This window comes from Mesoplodon densirostris, chromosome 8 (assembly GCF_025265405.1).
Source record: "Mesoplodon densirostris isolate mMesDen1 chromosome 8, mMesDen1 primary haplotype, whole genome shotgun sequence".
Lineage (NCBI taxonomy): Eukaryota > Metazoa > Chordata > Mammalia > Artiodactyla > Ziphiidae > Mesoplodon > Mesoplodon densirostris.
Window position 1 is genome coordinate 2463625 of NC_082668.1, and position 17737 is coordinate 2481361.

The following is a 17737-nucleotide window of genomic DNA, read 5'->3' on the forward strand; positions in this document are numbered from 1 at the left end:
TTGGGGTGTAGACCGACAAACAATCCCAAGTCTTTGGTGCCATGAAGGCACATGAAGCTGGGCACAGTGACAGGGAGTGCCGGGGCCCATGCCTCGCTCCTCGAGGACTGGGCAGCAGAGTCAGGGCTGCAGGTGGCCTGGGCTCCTGGGGTCCTCCAGTGGCTGAGAAAGCAGGCGAGCAGAGCATCCTGGGGCTAATCCTGGTGGCCAGGGAGATGGAGGTGGTCAAAGCTGTGGCAGAGGTAGGAGGTGGAAGAAGATGGAGGAAGAGACAAGGGGGTGGGCCTGGCCGGGGTCTCACAGAGCTCTGAACCCCCCTCACTCCTGCCAATCATGTGTGGAGGCCTTCAGGAGTCTTCTCCGGACCCGTGGAGCTTCTGGGCTGTCTGGACTCCTGCTGTGGAGAGGGCTGGGGCTGGGAGGGGTGGTGACATCTGAGAAAGCAGAGGAGGAACAGGTGAGTTCAGGGAGCAGGGGAGTGACTAGAGCCCCGGGGCCCACCTAGCATCAGTGGGGACCCACGTAGAGGGACAGGTCAGCCTGTCATGCCTTTTTCTTGGATACGTGCTTCTGCGGCCAGGCCAGGTGAGGGGGTGATGACAGTTGGCTTGGAAAGTGAGGACAGTGACAGGAGTTTTGTTTGGAGCAGAATTAGGACTATAGCCCAGGAGACAGCATTTCAGATAGCTCTGAGAAACTGCTCCAAGGAGGTGGGGGGGGGCTCAGTATATATGTGATTTTAGTGAAGGGGGATATGCAGTGAAGCACGCGTTTTGGCAGAGACTTGCTGCTCGTCACGAGGAGCACACGTCACCGTGAAGGATTTTAGTGCTTTTCTAGATATGAGGAGATGCAAGAGTTGGACTCATAAAATCTTCTCCTGAAAATATCTAACCATCTGAAGACCTGTTCTGTAAGATTTTCCCAGAGCACCGAGGGCCTCATTCCTGATCTCCACCCTGAACTCCTTTCATGGGGGTGTTGAAAGTCAGCAGCTGCAGCGGCTCATGCTTTAATCCTTGTCAAGGCAGATGGCAATTGCCAATGTGTAGGTGACAGTGGTGATGGACAGGGAAAGCGAGGCTGGGGGTGGGGGGCAGTGAGGACAGGGGAGAGCGAGGGACCCGGAAGAGTTCTCCTGAAGGCACCTGACGGCGGGTATGATGGGAACTTGAGTTAATCTCCCCAACTGCCATCCAATAAAAGTCTTATTATCTGTCTCTCGGGAGTGCTAGGAGGAAGTTCAAGTTTAAAAAATACCAGGGACATTGTTTCAGATATGAAAGAAACGTACAACTACAAAGAGAAGAAGCTGCACTGTGCGCTTATGGAAATGAGGCCCATCCCGAGAGCGAGAGAGGAAAGGAAACTGGAAACTGAAGAAGCCAACTGTGTCTCCTCCAAATCTGGACGCTTTTGCAGCTGCCCAGAGCCTCGGCCCCGCCCTGGGTCAGGGCGCTCCGGAGAGTAGGGAGCTCCACCCCCACACAGCATCTTGTTGCTTCACAGTTTCTTTAATCCCATCTTATCCAGGACAGACAGGTGGGGTTGTCAGATCTACAGGATGAAAGGATTTGGAGGAAAGACAAATAGGAACTTGACTAAACAGAGCAAAGATACATAAATGTATGATCTTAATGACACAAAAATGGACGCTTAGTTGTGTAGAAACACAAACGAAAACTAGAAGGACCCGTCAAACTGTAAACTGCTCGTGATGACTGATGACTTTGTCGTTTGCTCCTTGTGTTTTTCGGTTTCCTATTAGGGACACGTTAACTTTTAAGAAATAAATGTTATTGTAAAAATCTTTAAAAAAGTGGCTTCATTGAAATGTTTTCAATGATAATTTAACAAGTCAACTGAGCACTGCTCTGAAAAGCACTAGCCCAAAGAATTTAATGCCTTACTTTAATCTCCAAGCAAACTGACCACAAACAATCATTTAACTAATGTCTAGCTGGAAAGAGACATCCACACTTTTTTTGTTCTTCTGAAAACCATTTATTTACAAAACCAATTGGTATGGGCAGCTGAGATCCTAGAAAGTGGAATAATGAATCACGGACTGTCAGCATATTCAAACGTTCCACTGTGCTTTTCTGGCTACTGTTCTCTGCTAACAAATCTCAATAGCCAGTTAATTCGTGTACATTGTTGCTTTTCCTAAAGTAAGTTATCTCATCTCTCTTAAGAGATCTCTAAAACCTCCCAAACTTTGCTCTCTTATTTTTCTTTTCTCTCTCCTTTTTTAATCAAAATCATTTAATGAATGAATTATACCTTTGGGTGGCTTCATATAGTGTTCATAAGAATAATCATCGGACAACTTCTCCTATAAGTAGAATTTTCATCTCTTACACAGCTCAAAATTTCCAATGCCTACTGTAATACGTTTTTGGTACATGAATGTAACGCATTTTGGACTCATTAAAACTGATGAAAATTCAAAGAAGAAAGCCACAAGACCATCTACACTGAAATATATACTGTTAATCTGTGTTTGAATTGTAAAGACCTTTCAAATCCAAATTTATAAAGTCCATAAAAAAGCAAAGATAAATACCAGTTATTTTTCATAGCCCTCAAATTAATGACTTACAATTGTCTTCTAATAATTTATAAAATACATTGATTTAAATGTTTATTTAATACCATTTCTTAGTACACCCCTCCATGGGATATTATTCTGAAATAACATTTAAATTGTCTCCATCGTTAGTGTGAAGGGTTAAATTTCTGCATCGCAGCATCTATATACATGATGTTGGCTGACATTTATGGACCCACATCTCCCCTTTCATCTTCCAGATGGCATTCTTCTGAAACTTGCAATCATTTTTCACACGCTCATCTGTGTGTGATCTGGGGTCAGAGCCTGAGATAAGAATGTCACTGACTAAGGCAACACAGGCAGTGGAGGAGCAGATAAATGGTGTGGATTTTCATATGGAAATGTCGGAACGTGACATCTCAGCTCACAGAAGGCGGAGATGATGCCGAGCGCTGCTTCCTCTCCTTGAGGTTGGCTGCTGACTCTGCACCTTGGCAGGGAGGGAGGCACCACCTTCTGAAGCCGGCTGGGGGGCTGCCATTCTGCAGAGGGGCCCACAGGGAGCTGTCCTCTTCAGCACTACTCTCCAGCAGCAAGACCTGGGCACCCAGACCTGGACGGCAACTTGACTCTCAGAAGAGGTGGGCAGACAAGGGTGTGCCAAGGGTCCCATCCATCCACACCAGGTGGGCAACCAAAGGGAAAGCTGTCCGCCTAATATGGCTCCTCAGAGGTTCAAGACTGTCTGGTCCCAGAAATCAAACTTAAAGAGGTCTTGCTCAAAATCATAGGTGGATTATCCATGACTTGTTGCTTTAATGACCTCAACGGCCTGCCTCGTTGGAGACAGTCTGTCACTGGTTGGCATCAGCAAGACTGCACAGAGTAGCCTGTGAAATGAAGAGATGCACGGCACGGGCTTTGACAGTGATGGGCTCAGCAGACGGGGGCCACTGCCTTCACAGGGGATCAGGGCACCTGCTCCTTGCTTTGCCAGTGGTGACCCCCAAAGAAGGGCAGAGGATAGAATGAAAGGATTGATTTTGATCAGCCTTCAATCGAAAGGTGTATTGAAGTCATTCTAAAGCTCTTCACCACGTTTAACTTCCAGCTAAAATTCACAGAAGGAATATCATGAAGATGCTCATAGGTTTCAGTGTTTGGGGGTGATGGGAGAGAGGAGTGAAAAAGAATAATGCCATGGAATGATAAGAGACACAGTTTGCTGTAGACTGGGAAACAGCATGCAATTAACACACTGCCAGAGCCACATGACGGGCAATCAGATTTCTTCTTATCCCACTCCCCTTGACAGTAAGGGTACAGCTTTGAAAAACAGCATAGGAGTGCCCACTCCATGCAGGACCTGAGAACACCCAGTGCCTCTCACCACACAGCCTCTGCCCATCGTGGAAGCACCAGGAAAATCTGTAATGTCAAGGGACCCCCGTGAGCACAGATTCTAACAAGTTCTCTGAACCATATCCCATAGTCGAGGGTGGTTTCGATCCTAAGATAGGGTCACTCTGAACTACTGCCAACTACTCTCTCCCCTACCACCCTGTCTGAATCTCAGAAAAAGAACTGAAATTTTTATTCTATTTCAAGAAGTGTCAGTACAGCTCCCTGTCAACTACATAGGTAACTGGGAACCTTAAGATACAAAATGTCTTACAGTTCAAGTGGCGCACACACACACACACAGAGGCAAAGGCAAACACACAGTAACACTCACATGCACACACATTCACACAAAGGCACAGACACACAGGCACACATACAGGAACACACAGACACAGAGACACATGCAGGCACACACACACAGGCACACAGAGACACACAGAGATTCATAGGCTCACACACACATAGGCTCACACACAGGCACACACAGACATACAGAGGCACACACGGTACACATAGGTGTGCACACACACACACACACAACATCCAGTCTAGGCCTCCTTGAGTCTTTCTCAACACACAGCCAGAAGGATTCTTTCAAAACTAAGTCAGATCACATCACTTGTCTGTTCAAAGCCATGTTATCTGAGAGTAAACACTGAGGTTCTTACGGTGACCGGCCTGGCGCCCACGGCCCCTCTGCCTGCGTCCGCGGCCGCCCTGTGCCTGGTCCCCTTCCTGCAACCACACCAGCCCCCTCGCGGGCCCTCAGACACACCTGTCTCCTCCCAGCTCAGAACCCTCGAGCTTACCGTCCTTCTGGAATAATCTTCTCTCAGATATCCACGTGGCTCCCTCAGTCATGGTTCAGTGTTTGTGTGCTTTTCCTGAGAATCCTATTTAAAAGTTCCCCTGGGGAAGGACCTTCAAGATGGCGGAGGAGTTAGACGTGGAGATCACCTTCCTCCCCACAAATACATCAAAAATACATCTACCTGTGAAACTACTCCTACAGAACACCTACTGAACACTGGCAGAAGACCTCAGACCTCCCAAAAGGCAAGAAATTCCCACGTACCTGGGTAGGGCAAAAGAAAAAAGAATAAACAGAGACAAAAGGATAGGGACGGGACCTGCACCAGTGGGAGGGAGCCGTGAAGGAGAAACGGTTTCCACACACTAGGAGCCCCTTCGCGGGCGGAGACTGCGGGTGGCGGAGGGGGAAAGCTTCGGAGCCGCAGAGGAGACCGCAGCTACAGGGGTACGGAGGGCAAAGCAGAGAGATTCCCGCACAGAGGACCGGTGCCGACCGCCACTCACCAGCCCGAGAGGCTTGTCTGCTCACCCGCCGGGGTGGGCGGGGCTGGGAGCTGAGGCTCGGGCTTCGGTTGGAGCACAGGGAGAGGACTGGGGCTGGCGGCGTGAACACGGCCTGAAGGGGGTTAGTGAACCACGGCTGGCCGGGAGGGAGTCCGGGAAAAAGTCTGAAGCTGCCGAAGAGGCAAGAGACCATTGTTTCGGGGTTGCACGAGGAGAGGGGATGCAGAGCGCCGCCTAAATGAGCTCCAGAGACGGGCGCGAGCCTCGGCTATCAGCGCAGACCACAGAGACGGGCATGAGATGCTACGGCTGCTGCTGCAGCCACCAAGAAGCCTGTGTGCGAGCACAGGTCACTGTCCACACCTCCCCTCCTGAGAGCATGTGCAGCCCGCCACTGCCGGGGTCCCGTGATCCAGGGACAACTTCCCCAGGAGAACACACGCACGCCTCAGGCTGGTGAAACGTCACGCTGGCCTCTGCCACCGCAGGCTCGCACCGCATCTGTGCCCTCCCTCACCCCAGGCTGAGTGAGCCAGAGCCCCCCTAATCAGCTGCTCCTTTAACCCCGTCCCGTCTGAGTGAAGAACAGACGCCCTCAGGCGACCTACACTCAGAGGCAGGGCCAAATCCAAAGCTGAACCCCAGGAGCTGTGCGAGCAAAGAAGAGAAAGGGAAATCTCTCCCAGCAGCCTCGGGGGCTGTGGACTAAATCCCCACAATCAACTTGATGTACCCTGCATCCGTGGAATACCTGAATAGACAAAGAATCATCCCAAATTGAGGTGGTGGACTTTGGAAGCAACTGTAGACTTGGGGTTTGCTGTATATGACTGACTAGTTTCTGATTTTTATGTTTATCTTAGTATAGTTTTTAGCACTTGTTATCATTGGTGGATTTGTTTATTGGTTTGGTTGCTCTCTTTTTTTATTACTTTAAAATTTTTTTAATTTTAATAATTTTTTTATTTCTTATATTCATAACTTCATTTTCATTCTTTTTTTTCTCCCTTTTCTTCTGAGCCATGTGGCTCACAGGGTTTTGGTGCTCCAGTGAGGTATCAGGCCTGAGCCTTTGAGGTGGGAGAGCCGAGTTCAGGACATTGGACCACCAGAGATCTCCCAGCCCCATGTAATATCAAATGGTGAGAACTCTCCCAGAGATCTCCATCTCAATGCTAAGACCCAGCTCCACCCAACGGCCAGCAAGCTCCAGTGCTGGACACCCCATGCCAAACAACTATCAAGACAGGAACACAACCCCACCCATTAGCAGAGAGGCTGCCTAAAATCATAATAAGTTCATGGACACCCCAAAACACACCAGTAGATGTGCTCCTGCCCACCAGAAAGACAAGATCCAGCATCATCCACAAGGACACAGGCACCAGTCCCCTCCACCAGGAAGACTACACAACCCACTGAACCAACCTTACCCACTGGGGGCAGACACCAAAAACAATGGGAACTATGAACCTGCAGCTTCAAAAAGGAGACCCCAAACACAGTAAGTTAAGCAAAATGAGAAGACAGAGAAATATGCAGCAGATGAAGGAGCAAAGTAAAAACCCACCAAACCAAACAAATGAAGGGGAAATAGGCAGTCTACCTGAAAAAGAATTCAGAGTAGTGATAGTAAAGGTGATCCAAAATCTTGGAAATAGAATGGAAAAAATACAAGAAACATTTAACAAAGACCTAGAAGAATTAAAGAACAAACAAACAGAGATGAACAATACAATAACTGAAATGAAGACTACACTAGAAAGAATCAATAGCAGAATAACTGAGGCAGAAGAACACACAAGTGACCTGGAAGACAGAATGGTGGAATTCACTCCCGTGGAACAGAATAAAGAAAAAAGAATGAAAAGAAATGAAGACAGCCTAAGAGACCTCTGGGACAACATTAAACACACCAACATTCGCATTATAGGGGTCCCAGAAGGAGAAGAGAGAGAGAAAGGACCCAAGAAAATATTAGAAGAGATTATAGTTGAAAACTTCCTTAATATGGGAAAGGAAATAGTCAGTCAAGTCCAGGAAGCACAGAGAGTCCCATACAGGATAAATCCAAGGAGAAACATTTCAAGACACATATTAATCAAACTATCAAAAATTAAATACAAAGAAAAATATTAAAAGCAGCAAGGGAAAAGCAACAAATAACATACAAGGGAATCCCCATAAGGCTAATAGCTGATCTTTCAGCAGAAACTCTGCAAGCCAAAAGGGAGTGGCAGGACATATTTAACGTGATGAAAGGGAAAAACCTACAGCCAAGAGTACTCTACCCAGCAAGTATCTCATTCAGATTCAACAGAGAGATTAAAACCTTTACAGACAAGCAAAAGCTAAGAGAATTCAGCACCACTAAACCAGCTTTACAACAAATGCTAAAGGAACTTCTCTAGGCAGGAAACACAAGAAAAGGGAAAGACCTACAATAACAAACGCAAAACAATTAAGAAAATGGTAATAGGAACATACATATTGATAATTAACCCAAATGTAAATGGATTAAATCCTCCAATCAAAAGACACAGACTGGCTGAATGGATACAAAAACAAGACCCATATATATGCTGTCTACAAGAGACCCACTTCAGTCTTAAGGACACATACAGACTGAAAGTGAAGGGATGGAAAAATATATTCCATGCAAATGGAAATCAAAAGAAATCTGAAGTAGCAATTCTCATATCGGACAGAATAGACTTTAAAATAAAGACTATTAGAAGAGACAAAGAAGGACACTACATAATGATCAAGGGATCAATTCAAGAAGAAGATATAACAATTGTAAATATTTATGCACCCAACATAGGAGTACCTCAATACATAAGGCAAATACTAACAGCCATAAAAGGGGAAATCAACAGTAACACAAAAATAATAGGGGACTTTAACACCCCACTTTCACCAATGGACAGGTCATCCAAAATGAAAATAATAAGGAAACACAAGCTTTAAATGACACATTAAACAAGGTGGAATTAATTGATATTTATAGGACATTCCATCCAAAAACAATAGAATACACTTTCTTCTCAAGTGCTTATGGAACATTCTCCAGGATAGATCATATCTTGGGTCACAAATGAAGCCTTGGTAAATTTAAGAAAACTAAAATCGTATCAAGTATCTTTTCCGACCACAACGCTATGAGACTAGATATCAATTACAGGAAAAGATCAGTAAAAAAATACAAACACATGGAGTCTAAACAATACACTCCTTAATAACCAAGAGATCACTTAAGAAATCAAAGAGGAAATAAAAAAATACCTAGAAGGAAATGACAATGAAAATATGACTACCCAAAACTTAAGGGATGCAGCAAAAGCAGTTCTAAGAGGGAAGTTTATAGCAATACAATCCTACCTCAAGAAACAAGAAACATCTCAAATAAACAACCTAACCTTACACCTAAAGCAATTAGACATAGAAGAACAAAAAATCCCCAAAGTTAGCAGAAGGAAAGAAATCATAAAGATCAGATCAGAAATAAATGAAAAAGAAATGAAGGAAATGATAGCAAAGATCGATAAAGCTAAAAGCTGGTTCTTTGAGAAGATAAACAAAATTGATAAACCATTAGCCAGACTCATCAAGAAAAAAAGGGAGAAGACTCAAATCAACAGAATTAGAAATGAAAAAGGAGAAGTAAAAACTGACACTGCAGAAATACAAAGGATCATGAGACGTTACTACAAAAAACTCTATGCCAATAAAATGGACAACCTGGAAGAAATGGACACATTCTAAGAAAAGCACAACCTTCTGAGACTGAACCAGGAAGATATAGAAAATGTAAACAGACCAATCACAAGCACTGAAATTGAAACTGTGATTAAAAATCTTCCAACAAACAAAAGCCCAGGACCAGATGGCTTCATGGGTGAATTCCATCAAATATGTGGAGAAGAGCTAACACCTATCCTTCTCAAACTCTTCCAAAATATAGCAGAGGGAGGAACACTTGCAAACTCACTCTACGAGGCCACCATCACCCTGATACCAAAAGCAGACAAAGTGGTCACAAAAAAAGAAAACTACAGGCCAATATCACTGATGAACATAGATGCAAAAATCCTCAACAAAATACTAGCAAACAGAATCCAACAGCACATTAAAAGGATCATACACCATGATCAAGTGGGGTTTATTCCAGGAATGCAAGGATTCTTCAATACATGCAAATCAATCAATGTGTTACACTTGTATTAACAAATTGAAGGATAAAAACCATAAGATAATCTCAATAGATGCAGAAAAAGCTTTTGACAAAATTCAACACCCACTTATGCTAAAAACCCTCCAGAAAGTACGCAGAGAGGGAACTTACCTCAACATAATAAAGGCCATATATGACAAGCCCACAGCCAACATCATTCTCAGTGGTGAAAAACTGAAACCAATTCCTCTAAGATCAGGAATAAGACAAGGCTTCCCACCACTATTATTCAACAAAGTTTTGGAAGTTTTAGCCACAGCAATCAGAGATGAAAAAGAAATAAAAGGAATCCAAATCAGAAAAGAAGTAAAATTGTCACTGTTTTCAGATGACATGATACTATTCATAGAGAATCCTAAAGATGCTACCAGAAAACTACTAAAGCTAATCAATGAATTTCATAAAGTAGCAGAATACAAAATTAATCCACAGAAACCTATTGCATTCTTATACACTAATGATGAAAAATTTGAAAGAGAAATTAAGGAAAAACTCCAATTTACCATTGCAACAAAAGAATAAAATACCTAGGAAAATCTACCTAAGGAGAAAAAAGAACTGTATGCAGAAAACTATAAGACACTGATGAAAGAAATCAAAAATGACACAAACAGATGGAGAGATCTACCATGGTCTTGGATTGGAAGAATCAATATTGTGAAAATGACTATACTACCCAAAGCAATCTACAGATTCAATACGATTCCTATCACATCACCAATGGCATTTTTCATGTAACTAGAACAAAAAATTTCACAATTTGTATGGAAACACAAAGGACCCCTAATAGCCAAAGCAATCTTGAGAACGAAAAATGGAGCTGGAGGAGTCAGGCTCCCTGACTTCAGTCTATACTACAAAGCTACAGTAATCAAGACAGTACAGTACTGGCACAAAAACAGGAATACAGTTCAATGGAAGATGATAGAAAGCCCAGAGATAAACCCATGCACCCATGGTTAACTAATCTATGATAAAGGAGGCAAGAATATACAATGCAGAAAAGACAGTCTCTCAATAAGTGGTGCTGGAAAAACTGAACAGCTACATGTAAAAGAATGAAATTAGAACACTGCCTAACACCATACACAAAAATAAGCTCAAAATGGATTAAAGACCTAAATGTAAGGCCAGACACTATAAAACTCTTAGAGGAAAACATAGGCAGAACACTCTATGACATATACCACAGCAAGACCCTTTATGACCCACCTCCTAGAGAAATGGAAATAAAAACAAAAATAAACAAATGGGACCTAATGAAACTTAAAAGCTTTTGAACAGCAAAGGAAACCATAAACAAGATGAAAAGACAACCCTCAGAATGGGAGAAAATATCTTCAAATGAAGCAATTGACAAAGGATTAATCTCCAGAATATACAAGCAGCTCATGCAGCTCAATATCATAAAAACAAACAGTTGATTCATAAAATGGGCAGAAGACCTAAATAAACATTTCTCCAAAGAAGACATACAGATTGCCAACAAACACATGAAAGGCTGCTCAACATCACTAATCATTAGAGAAATGCAAATCAAAAGTACAATGTGGTATCACCTCACACCAGTCAGAATGGCCATCATCAAAAAATCTACAAACAGGGCTTCCCTGGTGGCACAGTGGTTGAGAGTCCGCCTGCCGATGCAGGTGACACAGGTTCGTGCCTTGCTCTGGGAAGATCCCACATGCTGTGGAGTGGCTGGGCCCGTAAGCCATGGACGCTGAGTCTGCGCATCCAGAGCCTGTGCTCCACAACGGGAGAGGCCACAACAGTGAGAGGCCTGCGTACCGCAAAAAAAAAAAAAAAAAATCTACAAACAATTAATGCTGGAGAGGGTGTGGAGAAAAGGGAACCGTCTTGCACTGTTGGTGGGAATGTAAATTGATACAGCTATTATGGAGAACAGTATGGAGGTTCCTTAAAAAACTAAAAATAGAACTACCATACGACCCAGCAATCCCACTCACTACTGGGCATATACCCTGAGAAAACCATAATTCTAAAAGAGTCATGTACCACAATGTTCATTGCAGCACTGTTTACAATAGCCAGGACATGGAAGCAACGTAAAGGTCCATCGACAGATGAATGGATAAAGAAGATGTGGCATATATATACAAAGGAATATTACTCAGCCATAAAAAGAAACTTGTAGTGAGGTGGATGGACCTAGAGACTGTCATAGAGAGTGACATAAGTCAGAAAGAGAAAAACAAATACCGTATGTTAACACATATATATGGAATCTAAAAAAGAGAGAGAAAGGTTCTGAAGAACCTAGGGGCAGGACAGGAATAAAGACACAGACATAGAGAATGGACTTGAGGACATGGTGGGGGGAAGGGTAAGCTGGGACGAAGTGAGAGAGTGGCATGGACATATATAAACTACCAAATGAAAAATAGATAGCTAGTGGGAAGCAGCCACATAGCAAAGGGAGATCAGCTCTGTGCTTTGTAACCACCTAGAGGGGTTGGATAGGGAAGGTGGGAGGGAGACTCAAGAAGAAGGGGATATGGGGATATATGTATACATATAGCTGATTCACTTTGTTATACAGCAGCAACTAACACAACATTGTAAAGCAATTATAGTCCGATAAAGATGTTTTTAAAAAATAAAGACAATGGCAAAAAAAAAAGTTCCCCTGGGAACTACATACCTTCCTTCCCTGTCTTGTTTTTATCCATTGTACTTGTCGCCTAACTAAAATGCAAGCATTTACTCTTTTCTATCTCTCTACTCTGTCTTGAATATAAATTCTATGAGGACATGACTTGTTTGATGTATACGGACACACACAGAGAGACATGGAGCTAGCACCTAGGACAGTAATATTAGCAATAATGAGCATGAATAAACATCTACTGAATGAATGGATGAAAAGATATAATTTGTAGGGAAAGGCGAGATCATCCTTCTGTATCTTTCTTTTTTGTTGTTGTTTTTGTTTTTGCGGTACGCGGGCCTCTCACCGCTGTGGCCCCTCCCGCCGCAGAGCACAGGCTCCAGACACGCAGGCTCAGCAGCCATGGCTCACGGGCCCAGCCGCTCCACGGCATGTGGGATCCTCCCAGACCAGGGCATGAACCTGTGTCCCCTGCATCGGCAGGCGGACTCTCAACCACTGCGCCACCAGGGAAGCCCCCCTTGTGCATCTTTCTATCTTCATTTAATACCACGTCAGGAGAATGTTCTCACGTTGTTCAATATTCTTCAGAATTAAAATTTTCAGTGTTTGTAATCTGTTCCATCATACAGATGTAGGTAATTAACCATTTCCCTACTTTGGAGAATTTGGATTGCTTCACACTCACAAGTTATTCTGCAAACAGTACGCACCCATTCATTTACTCTGTATTGATTGAGTGTTGAGTATATGCTATGTGCTGTGCTTTGTCTTGAGGCTGCGAGAGCAGCTAAGATCCAGTCCTTAGGCAGGTAGAAGAGAAGAGTGTGGTTTACGTGTGGTGAGAACCGAAAATGTGCGCTGGAAACAGCTGTTCAGGGATTTATTACACCCACAGGTCACTGAGCTCTGTTCACTCTTCCGTATTTTTTCTCTTTACTCTTTAGACGGAATCATTTCTGTTTACCTATCTTCAAGTTCATGAAACTTTATTCTGCTGACTCCAACCTGCTGGTAAGACTGTCCAGGGAAGTTTTTATTTCAGATGCTGTACTTTTCAGTTCTCAGAGTTGTGTTGTTTTATATACTCTCTTGCCAATTGGATCAAACCTAGCTACTGCTGTAATAAAAACCTGAATACATTACTGATTACTTGGCTGGTAGGCTTGAAAAGCAGCAGAAAAGAGTGAAATTGGTCAGACACTCCCCATCTTCCACTGAATAATAAAAAAGAGGAGGATAAGATGGAGATAAATGTAAAGATGGTACTGTGCTTCTGGTTCACGAGACTGTTTCACTCTGCAGAGCATCCTATCTGATATGGAAGGCTGGCAGAAACCATAATGAAATCTAGCTTAAAAATGGGATTGCAATCTATGGATTAAGTGGAGGTCATTGCCTGGTAAATCTCCATAGCTCGACTGATCAACAATAAGACTTTCATCAATAAGTTTCAATCCAGTGCAGGAATCTCATCCTGGGGCTATTCTGATAATGGGTCTAAAATGCAATGCTTCTTGTTTTAATGAAACTGACAGAACCTCTCAAAAACAAGTTATGACATATTTTTATGTATTTTATAATAAACAATATACTAAGGAAGAGAATACATTGATAATGGCTTAGCTTGCACTTTGGATGTTCAGTACAAATATTTCTAGACTCTACAGTTGCAATGCAAAGCATGATCGGAAGACATAAAATATACAGAAACCTGCATATGTAAAAACAAAAAAGAGTGTTACTTCCAGTAAAACACTGACTTAAGAATAATATTAAATCAGCTACTCTTCTTCACTCTGAGTGAAATTTTTTCTGAGATTTCCTTCTTCTCTGAGATATTCTCTGAGATTTCCATTCAAAACTAGTTTTCTAATCCAAAAAGTTCTTGCTTATTCTTATAACAATAATCGAGACCCCATGCTGAAGGCTTCAGGATTGACTTTTACCTCAAAGCCAAAACAGAATGAAGCTTCCTCCCTGTGTATCCCACAGACCCACAATAGCCCTTCAGGGCTGGCTGGTAAATTGAGGAGTAGTCATGAGGGCCAGACCTTCTCAGTTCCAGGTTAGACTATTGTCACATATTTTCTCCTTCCAGATAATTCGACACAAAACTGTCTCAACATTCCTTGCCTCTGTCCATTTGGATCCCAAGCCTCTTAAACGGTATCTGTATCTTTATTAAGATAAAACTGAAAGAGTATGGGTGGTTTTGAAGACACGGGAAGGAACACACTTATTCTATTTCTAAGGGGCTAATACTAATTGGCCATCAAATCTCCCCCAAAGAACAAAAATGCCTTTGAGGATATGAATGTGTTAGAATTCCCTCAAAAGAAAGATGGGTGAGAGCGACATTTCCCTTTTCTATTGTTTAAAGAACAGAATATGTTTCTTTTTATCCTAATATAAAAGTTAATGCAATCGCATAATAAAAAGCAGAGATGGAATTTCTTCTGTAAGGGAATTTCAAAGAGATACCATCTCCTTTTGAAAAGCTGAAATGACTTCTAAGTGAAATCTGCTCACTACATAGGGTGAGCTGGTTGTTACCCACACCCGGCACAAGTTATCATTCACCTGACAGCTATGTGATTTGTCCGTATTAGAGAGTATGCTGTGGATCTGTGAGATTACTCTCGCCAGTATGAGGACTATGAGAAAAATTCGTCTTTCAGAGTTTTCGTTTTACTACTTAAAAAAGAACATGCCAGTTCAGTCCCCCTTCTTCTACATTCAGGGCTCCATAAATTAATTCCAGTCTTTTTTTGAGGTGAAAGAAATTTCTCTGATAAAAAGTCATTGATGTTTTCACATTTTTCATCATCTTTTTAAAAAACCGTACCACAACATTTTATAAAGCCTAATTTAATGGAATGTCATGTTCTTTGTTTTACAGTGTGGATCTGAGAACAGCCTGGCTTTTTTTGATAATGAAAAGCAGAGTTTTAAACATGGAAAAAAATAAGAAAAAAGCAATATGTTATGGAATATTAGCGTTATGGTATATTGATGCAATTATTTTTAAAAAGAAAAATAAAGTGATCAGGGTTTTTCAAACGAAGAATATATGGATTCATTTAAGGAAAAACCATTTTTATGGATGCCCAGCATTTTATATTATTTTTATTACAATGGCACTTGAATAGGCATTAACATAAGCCAAAGTATTGACCCTTTATAATAGCTTTTATGCAACAAATAATGGAAAGAAATATGCATAATAAGAACAGATAAAATGAAACCATTGAGATCCTTATTTACAGCATCAACTTAATGAATGAATGATGTTATTTTGCTGAGATTTGTCGTTCTCTTAAAGATGATGTTATCCTAGGTGACAGGGGCCTGTTCCTGTGGCGCTGCACACCCCCAGGTCCACATGCTCTGTGAAAAGCCGCTTTTCTCACAACTGTTTACTCCCTGAGCCTGGAATCCTCTGGCTCTCAGCTGGTGTGAATGCATCGTTTAGTCACAGACCGCCTTTGTTCTTTCTCTCTAACTTTGAGCAATTACATGCCTACTCCTCTCCACCACGAACACAGTGCAGACTTGGTGCCGAAATCACGTGGCTTGGTTGGTTCTAAGCCGGCCGTCTAGTCGATCCAGAAAATGAAGGCAGCATTTTAAAATTCTGCTAGAGAGGGAATTCTCTGGCAGTCCCGTAGTTAGCACTAGGTGCTCTCACTGCCGGGACCCTGGGTTCGATCCCTGGTCGGGGAAACAAGATCCCACAAGCCAAAAATATAAAATAAAATAAATATAAAATAAAACAAAATTCTGCTAGAGAATACTTCTGCAGACCCCAGTTGGATTGTCACTGATAGCCTTGCTAGCCCCTGGCTGAGGAATAAACGGTTTAAACACGTATCGTTGTGAAATCAGTTTTTCATCTTTCTCCTTGGTTCTTCCTTCTTTGCAACAAGTTCTTCTCATTTGTGGCCTAGAAAACTGCTGGTCACCCTGCAGTAGCCCCCCCCCCCCCCCGCCCCATGAATGTCACTCTTCTGCAAAGTCTGTAACAGCATAGGTGTGTGTACACACACACACACACACACACACACCCCACAGGTGAGGTCAACCTTCATAGTCTGCACGTCCACACAGCCCTTTGTACCAGGCCCTGAGGAAGCACTTCTCATTCCTGACCATCCCTGTTTCTATCTCCCCCAGCCCCTCAGTATGTCCATAAACTCAAGAAGAAGGAGCCCCGTTTCTCCATCTTCATCTCACTAGAGCCAGGAGTTGACAGGCCCTCAGGAAATGCTGAATGAATGAACTGTCATGGGATGGTTAATTTTATGCATCAGCTTAGCTAAGGGAAGCCCAGATAGATGGTCAGACATCATTTCTGGGTGTGTCTGGGAGGGTATTTCTGGAAGAGATTAGCATTTGAATCTGTAGACTGAGTAAAGAAGATCCACCCCACCGGTGTGGGTGGTCATCATCTAATCCGCTGAGGGATGGAATAGAACAAAAAGGCAGAGGAAAGGCAAATTCCTGTTTTCTTCTTGAGTTGGTACATCCATCTTCTGCCCTAGAACGTGGGAGCTCCTGGTTCTCAGGCCTTCAGACTCCGGGACTTACAACAGTGGCCGGTGCAATTCTCAGGCCTTTGCACTCAGACTGAGTTGCAACAACAGCTCTTCTGGTTCTCGAGCCTGCAGCTGGCAGATCACATGTCTTCCCTGCCTCCATAATCACATGACGCCTATTCTCCTAATAAATCTCCTCTTATACATCTGTATATCCTATTGGTCTCTTTCTCTGGAGAACCCTAACACACATCAGAATACACACCTGCTTGTAAAACTCAAAATGCAACCAGTAAATAATCAAAATTCAAAGGAACCAGAGGATGCATGCTGTGTATTCGTGGTCCCTCCCCATCCCTGCATAGACCGGGAAGATGTGGTCTACAACCATGGCAGGGAATGTGGAAATATTTTCTTCTGTTTTCAGCAGATGTTTCAGGGTGGTTATTGCAGTCATGCACTTTGCTGTCGGGCAGAAGCTCACACCACGCATCTCCAATAAATCACTTATAAACTGTAGCTTGGGAGCAGGAAACCTTGCCTTGCAGTTGTTTTGCCTCCAGGCCTGGGGTGAAGATGGGGTGTGCTGGTTTCCTGAGGGGAGCAGGAGGCACGGCTGCTCCTCATCCACTGCCTCGGGACAGCCTGCTGAGACCTCCAACCCTGGGGAGGGGGGCCTGAGAGGAAACAGGGGGTGGGCTGATTGCTCCCAGGCTCCAGGGTGGCTTCAAGTCTGAGCACTATTGCCCAGGGAGACCTGCCTGGGAACCACAGAAGAACAAGAAGGTAATAGGACCAATTTTTAGTTTCAGAAACGTTGATTGACATTTGTTGAATGAATATATGGCATTTGTGGAGAAGACGTTTCTACGCAGGGTGATGGTGGGGAGGCGTTCTAGGACAAGAGGCCTGCAGAACACCCAGTCCAGCCTGGTGCCCCAAATCACCTCTAGTCCATCAGTAGACGTGATGGTTGCACCTGGTCTCCTCAGCCTGCCAGGTCAACCGGCAAGTCTGGGCTGGAATCAGTCACAGGTTCATAGATACAGTATCTTTGT